This window comes from Heptranchias perlo, unplaced genomic scaffold (genome assembly GCF_035084215.1).
Source record: "Heptranchias perlo isolate sHepPer1 unplaced genomic scaffold, sHepPer1.hap1 HAP1_SCAFFOLD_50, whole genome shotgun sequence".
In the NCBI taxonomy this organism is placed as follows: domain Eukaryota; kingdom Metazoa; phylum Chordata; class Chondrichthyes; order Hexanchiformes; family Hexanchidae; genus Heptranchias; species Heptranchias perlo.
The window spans coordinates 610,282-624,713 of record NW_027139516.1 but is presented as its reverse complement, the minus strand read 5'-3'; the positions used below and the strand labels follow the sequence as shown (position 1 = coordinate 624,713).

The 14,432-nt window shown below is 44.0% G+C and overlaps 5 non-coding genes across 5 annotated transcripts; 3 read left to right on the top strand and 2 right to left on the bottom strand.

The window, feature by feature from the left end:
* The first annotated feature begins 390 nt into the window (after positions 1 to 390).
* Positions 391 to 473, top strand: trnal-cag (transfer RNA leucine (anticodon CAG)). Its single transcript has one exon. It is a non-coding gene; the product is annotated as a tRNA-Leu (tRNA).
* A 2,323-nt stretch (positions 474 to 2,796) lies between these two features.
* trnal-cag (transfer RNA leucine (anticodon CAG)) lies at positions 2,797 to 2,879 on the top strand. The gene has a single exon. It is a non-coding gene; the product is annotated as a tRNA-Leu (tRNA).
* Positions 2,880 to 7,852: 4,973 nt separating this feature from the next.
* Positions 7,853 to 7,924, bottom strand: trnaw-cca (transfer RNA tryptophan (anticodon CCA)). Its single transcript has one exon. It is a non-coding gene; the product is annotated as a tRNA-Trp (tRNA).
* Positions 7,925 to 13,524: 5,600 nt separating this feature from the next.
* trnal-uag (transfer RNA leucine (anticodon UAG)) lies at positions 13,525 to 13,607 on the bottom strand. Its single transcript has one exon. It is a non-coding gene; the product is annotated as a tRNA-Leu (tRNA).
* Positions 13,608 to 13,924: 317 nt separating this feature from the next.
* On the top strand, positions 13,925 to 13,996 carry trnae-cuc (transfer RNA glutamic acid (anticodon CUC)). Its single transcript has one exon. It is a non-coding gene; the product is annotated as a tRNA-Glu (tRNA).
* Positions 13,997 to 14,432: the final 436 nt, after the last annotated feature.

The window sequence follows — 14,432 nt, the reverse complement described above, 5'->3', positions numbered from 1 at the left end:
GGGAGCGGCCATTGTCTCCCTTTTTGGCACGAGAAGAAATTCGATCTGGATGTTCATGGAGAACAATTTCCAAAATAATGCTTCCACCCGGGATCGAACCAGGGACTTTTTGCGTATAAAGCAAACGTGATAATCGCTCCACTACAGAAACTGATAGCAATTGGTTCAACACATTGTGCAACTGAATGGTGTCCTCTCTCTGCTCGTACTTGGAATGTGTTGTTTCAAGTGCAGCAAGAGATACAGACAGTGACTGTTCCCCCTTTTCTTTAAAAACTCTCAGGGTAGTGGGTTTGAGCACCACGTTGGGCGAGTGCCATTTTTAACTTTTATGCTGCTTTCACTGACCAACAGTGCAGAAATGATGCAGAATGAAAGATGCTGCCCGTCGTCAGGATGGCCGAGCGGTCGAAGGCGCTGCGTTCAGGTCGCAGTCTCTTCTAGAGGCGTGGGTTCGAATCCCACTTCTGACATTCCTTATTTTTACGAAAACGTGGAAGTATTTTCTTTGTGGATTGGGCTGCAGCTGATTTTTCTGCCCAGTTGATTTGCTCCTCCCACAAAAGCAACTGGCTTTGTCATGCATATGTGACTTGAGAAGCTTTGAATGGTGAAATGTTTGACATATGAATGACCTGGAGAAAGAAATAGAACAGCAGTGGGAAACATTTAAAACGGTGATCGATAGAGTCCAGGAGAAATATATCCCACGAAAAAGCAAGAAAAAACTGGCCAGAAATGACACACCAGGAATGAATAAATAAATAAGGGCAAAATTGAAACTAAAGAAAAAGGCACACACTGGACAATAAAGGAGAGAGGGGAATGTGAAAAGACTGGGAAAGAAGTCTAAAGAACTATAAGAAAGGCAACAAGGAATATCAAAAAGGCAACAAGGAATATCAAAAAAGCAAAGTATTCTCGACACATCAACAGCCAAAGCAAATTTAGGATAGGAATAGGGCCACTCAGGTCAGGTCTGATATATCTGGATTCGCAGACAGGTCAGGTTGTGTTGATTGCTTGTCATTAATGTAATCTGTAGACAGTTGTATTACAATAATAATACTGTTGAATGTAATGTTGAAGACAGCTGTGGTGCAACTCTGTTGTAAGTCAATCTCTTGAACTTGCTATTTTGTAACCACTCGGGCTAAAATCAAGTGGAAGTTATTGTTGATGGATTAACAACCCATAGTTACCACAGTAACGGGACAAATCCGTGAACAAACATTCACCTTATATATAAACATCACACCCGTAGTTTATATTTTCACACGTTCTTTTTTGCAGTTCCAGCCAAAGTCCAAACATCGAAAGTCCACGTGTTTTTCAGACGTTTCCCGTCCTGTTATGTATTTTGAGCAGTTTCCTACATATATAAACATCACACCCACAGTTTATATTTTCACACGTTCTTTTTTGCAGTTCGAATCGAAGTCTAAACACCGAAAGTCTCAGTGTTTTTCAGAAGTTTCCCCTCCTGTTATGTATCTTGAGCAGTTTCCCACATCCGTTTCCTGTGATGTGATAATTCTGGGTGCAGGATGAATGTAATTGGATTTGCTGCAGTCCGCTGACAGCAGGCGATGGAAGCGAGCGCCATGCTGCCGCTGACAGGTGAAGGAGACTTCTGATGCTGCCTGACATCCGGTGGGAGTGAGCGGGCATTTGAAAGCCAACCCAATCTGTTAGCTATAAAGCGGTGCTTGACAAATGTTGATAGAAACAAACACCTATTGCAGCACTCAGGCCTCGTTGACAACGGTAGCCTGTCTGACTCCAGGTTAGAAGGTTGCGTGTTTAAATCACGGTGAGGTCGCAGTTTTTTCCCTTGGAGCTGGTTTGTATAATTCTGCAATTCATATTTTCTTTGCGTCTTCACAATGAACAGAACCCTGCTCTGAAGTCTGCCTCTGGTTCCCCAGTGTCAGAGAGGGAAGCACCTGATGACCTCATTTATTTTATGCATCAAACGGAAGACAAACACACGTTTTAGTTCAAAAACCACCCTGCAGGTGGACACATAATGAGATAAATATAGGACAGAGATGCAGACAGTATCCGGAAACATCGGGAAACAGACAAGAGAAATAGATTGAGCGCTTTGTTATCAGAAAATTGTCTGAACCTCCACGGTCAATGAAAGGGCTTTTGTTGGTCGGTTTCTCGTTGCAACTTATAATTCAGGAGAACTTGGTTTGTGATTGATTCGGTTCCCTCGTCTCCCACCTGCGGAAAAAGTTGGTCGATCCCACCCAACGAACTCCTTTCAAAAGCCACTCTGTTCAAAGCCTTCCAGATTTGAAGGGAATAAAACTTGAAATGAGCGTCATTGAGAATCAGTTTTCTCTCACTCAAATTTATCTGTTTAATGAAGTGAAAAATGCAGCTTCGAAAGAAGAAGGGAGCGGCCATTGTCTCCCTTTTTGGCATGAGAAGAAATTCGATCTGGATGTTCATGGAGAACAATTTCCAAAATAATGCTTCCACCCGGGATCGAACCAGGGACTTTTTGCGTATAAAGCAAACGTGATAATCGCTCCACTACAGAAACTGATAGCAATTGGTTCAACACATTGTGCAACTGAATGGTGTCCTCTCTCTGCTCGTACTTGGAATGTGTTGTTTCAAGTGCAGCAAGAGATACAGACAGTGACTGTTCCCCCTTTTCTTTAAAAACTCTCAGGGTAGTGGGTTTGAGCACCACGTTGGGCGAGTGCCATTTTTAACTTTTATGCTGCTTTCACTGACCAACAGTGCAGAAATGATGCAGAATGAAAGATGCGGACCGTCGTCAGGATGGCCGAGCGGTCGAAGGCGCTGCGTTCAGGTCGCAGTCTCTTTTGGAGGCGTGGGTTCGAATCCCACTTCTGACATTCCTTATTTTTACGAAAACGTGGAAGTATTTTCTTTGTGGATTGGGCTGCAGCTGATTTTTCTGCCCAGTTGATTTGCTCCTCCCACAAAAGCAACTGGCTTTGTCATGCATATGTGACTTGAGAAGCTTTGAATGGTGAAATGTTTGACATATGAATGACCTGGACAAAGAAATAGAACAGCAGTGGGAAACATTTAAAACGGTGATCGATAGAGTCCAGGAGAAATATATCCCACGAAAAAGCAAGAACAAACTGGCCAGAAATGACACACCAGGGATGAATAAAGAAATAAGGGTAAAATTGAAACTAAAGAAAAAGGCACACACTGGACAATAAAGGAGAGAGGGGAATGTGAAAAGACGGGGTAAGAAGTCTAAACAACTATTAGAAAGGCAACAAGGAATATCAAAAAAGCAAAGTATTCTCGACACATCAACAGCCAAAGCAAATTTAGGATAGGAATAGGGCCACTCAGGGATACAGAAATATTAAATAATCACTTTATTTCAGTATTTACCAGAGAGACGAGTATTGCGGGAATGACAGTCGAAGAAGAGATCAAAAAGTATGTAAAGACATTGAAGATCGAAGGGGGGAGATAATTGATAAACTAATCAAACTTAGAGAGGAAATTTCCTGTTAGCTGCCTGGCCAGAGTTTCAAACCGCTCAGCCACGCTAATTTCCGTATTGCTGTTCAGGAGCTCATTTCACAGGGACACGATTACTGTCCTCCATTCAGGGAGGCTCAGTGAAAGGCGAAAATTGATCTGTTAATAGAATCATAGAATAAGACAGCACAATTCGGATACCATTCGGCCCATCGTGCCTGTGCCAGCTCTCTGAAAGAGCTGTCCAGTTAGTCCCACTCGCCTGCTGTTTCCCCATAGACCAGAAAATGTTTCCATCCGAGCGTTTATCCAATTTCCTTTTGAAAACTGTGAGTTAAGAAAAACAATATTGAAAGGGGTGCTGGGGCCTCTGCAGCGTCGATGTAGAGTGTGTGATGATTGAAGTTATCAAGATGGTTGCTTTACACATGGTATGTTGTGCAATCATCCTGAAATATCTTCAATATCCAATACAAATTGAATTGCAAACCTGACGGACAAAAACTGGAAAACAAGTCACGAGTGAACGCAAATCATCTGGGACCCGTTTTCAGCCTCACGGCACTTTAAGTAAAGTGAAATAACGTTCCATTGAAAAGATTTGGAACTTGTATCGGTACCTTTATCTGTTCCATTTCTTAAAGTTGCTGGCGTCTGATGATGTACACGCCTCTGCTCCCTCTATTGAACAAGAAAGGAGGTGTTTGACGTTGACGGACCTGTTGGTTATGAGCTCATCCTGTTCATTGAGTGGGTCAACTTTAGCGGTGAACTTCACAGCAAACAAGTTCGACACCGTCTCACCGCGGGCGCTGACTGACGTTTTTATTGTTATTTCTTTCAGAACTAAGTAAATAGTAACCGTGATTTTAAATTTGCACTCAGTGATTTTTAGATAGTCTCCTTTAAATGTTTCAAAGGCGACTCCGAATTTATGATAGTCCGGCCATTTCACCAGCCGTGTTGAAAACAAAACATGTCTCTGCTTTTCGCGTCTTTTTTCGAAAGACAAAAAATATATTTCCTGTGACGTCTGAGGGATGGACAAGTACATTTCAGAAAGCTGAAGCAAGTTAACCGAGCTGAAATTGTCTGACCACGTTAAAGGCGCTATATATTTATATATATATATATATGCAAGTAGTTGCTGTCTGTTTCTGTGGTTGTCTTTTTTCTGTGTGTGTCCATCTGCAGGTCGATTTTGAATCAATACCAGTGTTCGTGTCAGTTTGTTGCATGAAATAAATGAGGGTCTCAGGCGCTCCCCTCCCTGACACTGGGTCGGCACTGAATCAGGGTTTGGACCAAACTTCTGTTTTTTTGTTAAAAAGCAATTAAAACCTTCATTCGGGAATTATCCAGTCTCATGTGAGTGGTGAAAGAAACAGTGACCCCGATGTGATGTGAACACGCAGCCTTTTGATCTGGAGTTAGACCTTTGCGCCAGGCACTCTGAAGACAGGACCCTGGATGTTATTATCTTTATGGATGATTCTCAAACACCGTTTCATGTATTGGTTGAATTAAAAGGGCTTATCAAATCTCCGCCAGGTCCCACCGGATGTGAGAAAGTATTGGAAGCAGCCTTCACCCCCAATGTCACGCTGGCTTTCATCGCCTGCTCCCAGCGGACTGCATTAATAGGTCTGGGAGAAATAGACTTTGTTCACATTTAATCAGCAGTTCGAATCGTTAAATATTTACTCTTTTTTAATGGGAAAAGAGATTAAGAAATCAGAGCCATTTAAAGAACTCCCAGTTACTGCAGATCAGGAATTAAAACCTTGCACCGGCTTCAGGGCTATTAGAATGAGGCAATGAATCCGAAAGTGGGATGAAAAAGGTCTTATTTTCGTCCCTGGGTGGGGTCGAAGTACCAACTTTTCGGTTAACAGCCGAACACTCTAACCGGTTGCGCCACAGAGACCGTCCTGTGCTTTTTATTGCAAGATACACTAAAGCAGCGTGTCACCTTGCCAAAGTTACATATTGCAGTCACAGAAATGCAATTGACCACTATCAGTGTTACTTTTCCAGAAATGAAGGATGGGACATTGTTTGTGGAAACATGGAAATGGTCTGGTCTCTCTCACAGCATCGATATCACCGCCAACCAGCTCTCCTACAACCGGCGCGCCTACCGGTGCTTTGTCTGTTACTATGTCGCACTGTGGGAGAACCTTCGCCAAACTGACTGCAGCGGTTCAAGGAGGCGGCTCACCACCACCTTCTCAAGGGCAATTAGGGATGGGCAATAAATGCCGGCCTCGCCAGCGACACCCACACCCCATGAACGAATAAAAAAAATGTATTCTGAGCGTTCAGGGGAGGTCGTGTCTGACTGACCTGATTGAATTTTTCGAGGAGGTGACAAGGAGGATCGATGAGCGTAGCGTAATTGATGTAGTCTACATGGATTTTTGCAAGGCTTTGGAAAGTTCCCACATGGCAGATTGGTCAAAAAAGTAAAAGCCCATGGGATCCAAGGGAATGTGGCTTGTTGGATCCAAAATTGGCTCAGTGCCAGGAAGCAGAGGATAATGGTCGACGGGTGTTTTTTGCGGCTGGAAGGCTGTTTCCAGTGAGGTGCCGCAGGGCTCGGTACTTGGTCCTTTGGTTTTTGTGGTATACATTAACGATTTGCACTTTAACGTTGGGGGCAAGATTAAGAAATTTGCGGGTGACACAAAAATCGACCGTGTGGTTGCTAGCGAGGAGGAAAGCTGCAGACTGTGGGGGTTCAGGCAATTTTCTGATAAAAAAAAGCACTCAATCTATCTCTGAACGAATTTTGAACGAATACGTGTGCTTGACCCGGCACAGGCACGATCGGCCAAATGATCTCGACTTGTGGACTAACATAATGCGATACTAAGTGTTGTCAGACGGAAAAGCAACACATTCCAAATCAGAGCAGAGAGAGGAAACTAGTCTAACAGCATAACAGCACGGTGAGATATTGTATTTGAGAAGGATGAGGAGGAATAGTTTATCATGGTGGTAGTCCCATAGGATATCATTTGTGACTTTGGTAAGGACCATTTCATGCTGCGACAGGGGCGGAAAGCTAAATGGAGAAATTCAGCCCGGGCGCGGCCCCATGGTGCGGGGTGATACGGAGTAGTGGGGGGAAGTGTCAGAGCTGGGGCTCACCGGTGGAAGCAGCATAAAAGTTTAAAACGGTACTCGCCCAACGTGGGGCTCAAACCCACTACCCTGAGATCTGATGCTCTTGCAATGAGAGTCACTGTGGATCAGTTCTCTTGTGGAAAACTATAAAGACCACATTAATGTGTGTGTGTGTGAAATTGTAACTACCCTATGTATGGGAGTTAAGGAGTTAACATTGATCAAATACCCATCATGCTTTTCTCTTTTATGGTCAAGTAACGATTCACGTATTTCTACATTAATGTGGTCTGTATAGTTTTCCACATTCTCTTGCTCAAACGTATCTGTTCATTGATGTAAAATGAAGAGTTTTTAAAGAAAAGGTGGTGGGGGGGGGGGGGCAGCCACTGTCTGTGTCTCTTGCTGTCCTTGAAACAACACGGTCCAAGTACGAGCAGAGAGAGGACACCATTCATTTGCCGATTGTGTTGATTGTCATTCGATTAGTTTCTTTATTGCAGCGATTATCACGTTTACTTTACACGCGAAAAGTCCCTAGTTCAATCCTAAGCAGAAACATTCTGTTGGAACTTGGTTTCCATCAACATCCAGTTTGATTTTTTGCTCCTGCCAAAAGGGGAGATAGTGGCTGTTCCCTTTTTCTTTGTCAGCAGCATCTTTTACTTCATTGAACAGATCACGTTGAGTGAGAGAAAACTGATCCACAGTGACGCTCACTTCGACTTTATTCCCTTTTAATCTGGAAGGATGTGTGGGCTTTGGACAGAGTGGCTTTTGAAAGGAGTTAGTAGAGTGGGAACGACAAATCATTTCCGCTGATGGGGGACAAGGGAACCGAACCAATCATCTACCAAGTTCTCCTGAATTATAAGGTGCAATGGGAAATCGACCAACAAAAGCCCTTTCATTGACCGTGGAGGTTCAGACAATTTTCTGTTAACAAAGCGCTCAATCTATTTCTTTTGTCTATTTCCAGATGTTTCCGGATGCTGTCTGCATCTCTGCCCTGTGTTTATCTCACCATGTGTCCACCTGCAGGGTGGTTTTTGAACGAAGACGTGTGTTTGTCTTCTGTTTGTTACATTAAATAAATGAGGGCAACAGGTGCTTCCCTCCCTGACACTGGGGAACCAGAGGCAGATTTCAGAGCAGGGTTCTGTGAATTGTGAAGACACAAAGAAAACATTAATTGCGGAATAATCCAAACAAGCTCGAAGGGAAAAAACTGTGACCCCGACGTGATTTGAACACGCAACCTTCTGATCTGGAGTCAGACGCGCTACCGTTGCGCCACGAGGCCTGGATGTAACACTGCGTGTTTGTTTCTATCAATGTTTGTCAAGCACCACTTTATAGCTCTGAGATTGGTGGAATGGGTTGGCTTTCAAATCCCCGCCCACTCCCACCGGATGTCAGGCAGCATCAGATGTCGCCTTCACCTGTCAGCGGCAGCATGGCGCTCGCTTTCATCGCCTGCTGTCAGCGGACTGCAGCAAATCCAATTACATTCATCCTGCACCCAGAATTATCACATCACAGGAAAAGGATGTGGGAAACTGCTCAAGATGCATAACAGGACGGGAAACTTCTGAAAAACACGTGGACTTTCGATGTTTGGACTTTGGTTAGAACTGCAAAAAAGAACGTGTGAAAATATAAACTATGGGTGTGATGTTTATATATGAAGTGAATGTTTGTTCGCGGATTTCTCCCGTTACTGTGGCAACTATGGGTTGTTAATCCATCAACAATAACTTCCACTTGATTTTAGCCAGAGTGTTACAAAATAGCAAGTTTAATAGATTGACTTACAACAGAGTTGCACTACAGCTGTCTTCAACATTACATTCAACAGTATTATTATTATAATACAACTGTCTACAGATTATATTAATGACAAGCAATCAACACAACCTGACCTATCTGCGAATCCAGGTATATCAGACCTGACCTTTGCGGACTGCCTGTGGCAATGGGCTTCTGACTGTCCCCTATTGAGAGCTCTAACATTTGAGAAGGGAGCATGCCCTATCTTTATACGATTCGGCTGCATTGTTCTGTACGTAAGCACCACTGATCTTAACTCATGGTCGTAAACCATCCCACTTTGCTGACTCTCAGAAACCACCAAGGATTGTTTCATGTCTTAGTGCTTATTTAGCCTTTCTCTGTCATCAGGTTTTGGATGCTGATACCAGGTTAGCACAACCTGGAGTTCAGGTGTCCAGGACACCCAAGTTTCTCTGGACATCAACATTTAATAGTTTCTCACCATTTCAAAAATAATCTGTTTTTCTGTTCTTCCGACCAACGTGAGTAACCTCACATTTTCCCACATTATACTGCATCTGCCACCTTCTTGCCCACTCATTTAAACTGTCTATATCCCTTTGCAGATTCTTTGTGTCCTCACATCTTAGTTCTCCATCCACCTTTGTATCATCAGCAAACTTGGATACATTACACTCGATCCCCTCATCAAGTCATTAAAAGTCTTCTATAGGCATATAAATAGCAAACGGGTAGTAAGAGGAGGGGTAAGACCGAATAGGGACCAAAAAGGAGATCTGCGCATGAAGGCATAGGGCATGGCTGAGGTACTAATTGAGTATTTTGCATCTATCTTTACTGGGGAAGGAAATGCTACTTAAATCACAGTAAAAGGGGAAGTAGTTGATATACTGGATGGGGTGAAAATTGATAAAGAGGAGATACTAGAAAGGCTGGCTGTACTTAAAGTAGAGAAGTCACCCGGTCCGAATGGGATGCATCCGAGGTTGCTGAGGGAAGTAAGGGTGTAAATTGCAGAGGTGCTGGCCATAATCTTTCAATCCTCCTTAGATACAGGGTTTGGTGCCAGAGAACTGGAGAATTGCAGATGTTACACCCTTGTTCAAAAAAGGGTGTAAGGATAAACCCATCAACTACAGGCCAGTCAGTTTCACCATGGAGGTGGGAAGCATTTAGAAATGATAATCTGGGACAAAATTAACAGTCATTTGGACAAGTGTGGATTGATAATAGAAAGCCACTGTGGATTTGTTCAAGGCAAATCGTGATTGAGTTTTGTGCTGAGTTAACAGAGAGGGCTGATGAGGGCAATATGGTTGATGTTGTGTATATGGCCTTTCAAAAGGCGTTTGATAAAGTGCCCACAAAATCGGCCTGTCAAAAGGGGCGATAGTGGCTGCTTCCTTATTCTTTAAAAGCGCTTTCTTTTATTTCACTCAACAGATAACTTTGAGTGAGCGAAAACTTATCCACAGTGACGCTTATTTCAAGTTTATCCCCTTTTAATCTGAAAGGATATATTGTCCTTGGAAGGAGTGCAGCTCAGATTCACCAGATTGTTACCAGGGTGCAATGCGTTAAATTATGAGAAGATGTTTTGTAAACACGGCTTAAAATCACACAAGTCGCACTGCAAAATGTTTTCATTTTTGATACATACATTAATATCCTGGACTTGGGTATACAGGGTATAATTTCAAAGTTTGCAGATGACACGAAACTCGGGAATATAGTAAACAATATGGTGTATAGTATCAGACTTCAGGAGGACATAGTCAGCCTGGTGAAATTGACTTTATTAATAGAGGCACAGAGTACAAAAGCATTGGAGTTCAGAAGAATGAGAGGTGATCTTATTGAAACATATAAGATTGTGAAGGGGCTTGATCGGGTGGATGCGGTAAGGATGTTCACAAGGATGGGGGAAACTAGAACTAGGGGGCATAATCTTAGAATAAGTGGCTGCTTTTTCAAAACTGAGATGAGGAGAAACTTCTTCACTCAGAGGGTAGTAGGTCTGTTGAATTTGCTGCCCCAGGAAGCTGCGGAAGCTATATCATTAAATAAATTTAAAACAGAAATAGACAGTTTCCTTGAAGTAAAGGGAATTAGGGGTTACGGGGAGCGGGCAGGAAATTGGACATGAATTTAAATTTGAGATTAGGATCAGATCAGCCATGATATTATTGAATGGCGGAGCAGGCTCGAGGGGCCGATTGGCCTACTCTTGCTCCTATTTCTAATGTTCTTATTTAACAAAGTTATGCTTAACGTTTATAAAACACTGGTTAGTCTGCAGCTGGAGTATTGTGTTCAATTCTGGGCAATGCACTTTAGGAAAGATGTCAAGGCCTTGGAGGGGGTGCAAAGGAGATTTACTAGAATGATAACAGGGATGAGGGACTTCAGTTATGTGGTGAGAATGGAAAAGCTGGAATTATCCCCTTAGAGCAGAGAAGGTTAAGGGGAGATTTGATAGAAGTGTTCAAAATCATGAAAGGTTTTGATAGAGCAAATAAGGAGAAACTGTTTTCAGTGGCAGAAGGGTCGGTAACCAGAGGACACAGATTTCAGGTAATTGGCAAAAGCGCCAGAGGCGACATGAGGGAACATAATTTACACAGCGAGTTGTTATGATCTGGAATGCGCTGCCTGAAAGGCCGGTGGAAGCAGATTCAATAGTAACTTTCAAAAGGGGATTGGATAAATACTTGAAAAGGAAAAAAAATTGCAGGGCTTATGAGGAAAGAGAGCTTATGGGTGGTGGGACTACTTGGATAGCTCTTTCAAAGAGCTAGCACAGGTACGATGGGCCGAATGAACTCCTTCTGTGTTGTAACATATTAAGTGTTGCTGGACGGAGAAGCAACGCATTCCAAATCAGAACAGAGACAGGAGAGTAAGTCAGTTCCCCATTGTTTTTAATGAGATGTAGCGGTTTCCTTAGTATAGCGGTTATCGCGTTTGCTTTACACGTGAAAGGTTCCCGAGTGGAAATATTATATTGAAACTTGCTCTCCATTAACCTCCATGGAGGAGTTTTTTTCCCCTGCCAAAAAGGGCGACAGTGGCTGCTTCCTTATTATTGAAAAGCGGCATCTTTTACTTCACTAAACAGATAACTTTGAGTGAGAGAAAACTGATCCTCGGTGACGCTCATTTCAAGTTTTATTCCCTTTTACTCCAAAAGGGTATATTGGCCTTGGAAGGAGCGCAGCCCAGATTTACCAGAATGTTAGCAGGGCTCGAAGGGTTAAATTATGAGGAGCGGTTACATACTTGTATTCCTTGGAATATGGAAGATTTTTGTGGATTTTGAAAGGTCGTTAGACAAACTCTTTCCACTGTTAAGGGAGTCGAAGCCAATATCACAATATCACAATAGCTGTTTTACGAGTGAAAACGGCCCTTCGCATCACTGTGAGTGTAAGAGACGAGCCTCTTGGTGCCGCGTCCTGTACAGTGAATGTCAAAACTTTTAAAAGATGCAGAAAGTGTCAGGGATTCAGATGCACAAACCTCTAATGGGAATGAAATTTTATCAGAGGTTGCAGCCTTCCCGACTTCTCTTGCCCTTTGCGAGGCACCTGTTCCGGTTTAAATTCACAAACTGGGTGAGTTGGTGATCACGGTACATCAGACTCAGCGGTCCCGGGTGAGAGAGAGAGAAATCAGCCCGGGCGCGGCCACAATGTGCGCGGTGACACTGCACGGGAGGTCGGGGTGCGTCAGAGCTGGGGTTCGCTCCTAAAAGCAACATAAAAAGTTTAAAAGAGAACCCACGACCCTGAGAGTAAGAGACTCATGCTCTACCGACTGAGCTAGCCGGGCCTGAACGAACATAGCACTCTTGTCTGTCATTGCAGTAAACTCGCCCCTGGGTATGCATGTGCAGCAATCCCAACATGACATCCATATCATTAGCTGTGTTTATCTCGGTGTGTGTGTCCACCTGCAGGTTGATTTTGAACGAATACGAGTGTTTGTCTTCTGTTTGTAACATTAAATAAAAGAGGGCATTAGACACTTCCCTCCCTGACACTGGGGAACCAGTGAGACAGACTTGTTATTGTGAAAACGCAAATAAAACATTAATTGCGGAATTATATGGACTCTTATCAGCGCCAAAAGTAGCTTTACAATATATACACCCAAGGCAGATGGTAGTGGTTGTTGGAGGCCAATCATCCAAGCCCCAAGGCATTGCTGCAGGAGTTCCTCAGGGCAGTGTCCTAGGCCCAACCATCTTCAGCTGCTTCATCAATGACCTTCCCTCCATCATAAGGTCAGAAATGGGGATGTTCGCTGATGACTGCACAGTGTTCAGTTCCATTCGCAACCCCTCAGATAATGAAGCAATCCGAGCCTGCAAGCAGCAAGACCTGGACAACATCCAGGCTTGGGCTGATAAGTGGCAAGTAACATTCGCGCCAGATAAGTGCCAGGCAATGACCATCTCCAACAAGAGAGAGTCTAACCACCTCCCCTTGACATTCAACGGCATTACCATCGCCGAATCCCCCGCCATCAACATCCTGGTGGTCACCATTGACCAGAAACGTAACTGGACCAGCCATATAAATACTGTGGCTACGAGAGCAGGTCAGAGGCTGGGTATTCTGCGGCGAGTGACTCACCTCCTGACTACCCAAAGCCTTTCCACCATCTACAAGGCACAAGTCAGGAGTGTGATGGAATACTCTCCACTTGCCTGGATGAGTGCAGCTCCAACAACACTCAAGAAGCTCGACACCATCCAAGATAAAGCAGCCCGCTTGATTGGCACCCCATCCACCACCCTAAACATTCACTCCCTTCACCACCGGCGCACTGTGGCTGCAGTGTGCACCATCCACAGGATGCACTGCAGCAACTCGCCAAGGCTTCTTCGACAGCACCTCCCAAACCCGCGACCTCTACCACCTGGAAGGACAAGGGGAGCAGGCGCATGGGAACAACACCACCTGCACGTTCCCCTCCAAGTCACACACCATCCCGACTTGGAAATATATCGCCGTTCCTTCATTGCCGCTGGGAAGAGCAAATCAACTGGGCCGAAAAATCAACTGCAGCTCAAGCAACATATAAAATCGGAGTCAAAATAACCGATGTCAGAAGTGGGATTCGAACCCACGCCTCCAAAAGAGACTGCGACCTAAACGCAGCGCCTTAGACCGCTCGGCCATCCTGACTGATAAATGACTCACTCATTCGCCACCTTTTCCACATTGCGAACCGCCCCCCCCCCCCCCCCCAACCAAACCGGAGAAAGTTTCACTCACTCCAGTGCTTGGTAAGATAAATGCTGCTGGAAAGGCTCGGTGAGCGGGTTGCCACCTCCCCGGGTTTTCCTGAGCCTATTGTACTTTATTCCTATTTAATGACGGGAATATCAGCTATCATGAGCTAAAAATAATTAAAAGCTGAATCACAGAGAAAGGGAAATCCATATTATCTCTGATAAACCAACCACCAGACCGTGAGAGCGCCGAATCCTAACCACGAGACCTCCCTGGTGGTCTAGTGGTTAGGATTCGGCGCTCTCACCGCCGCGGCCCGGGTTCGATTCCCGGTCAGGGAAGCAACTTTTGATCACTTGTTATATTGGTCGCAAGAACTTACTCAAAGTCTGTGGGAAAAAAAAACAATGATTGTTTTAATCACCATGAATTAACTGATAACGTTATGTTGCAGAATGAAAGGCGACTGAGGGAAGTTGGAAAACTTTAATAATTTCTTTTGTGCGATGATCTTTTTAACCCTTCTCATTTTGCACACTGTATTCTGAAGGGCTCGGTTTAAAATGTTCAATGCTCCTTAAATTTAATAGGACCGGCTATTTCACAGAGAAAAAATTAATTTGCCCCAACATCATGTTTTTGCTTGGAATTGAACCGGGGACCTTTCACGTGTGAAACAAACGTCATAACCACTACACTACAGGAACCTCTGCTTTGGTTGTCAGCCAGAAGTTAGAATGACTGCATTGATTCTCTTTCATAACTATTCAAATGATC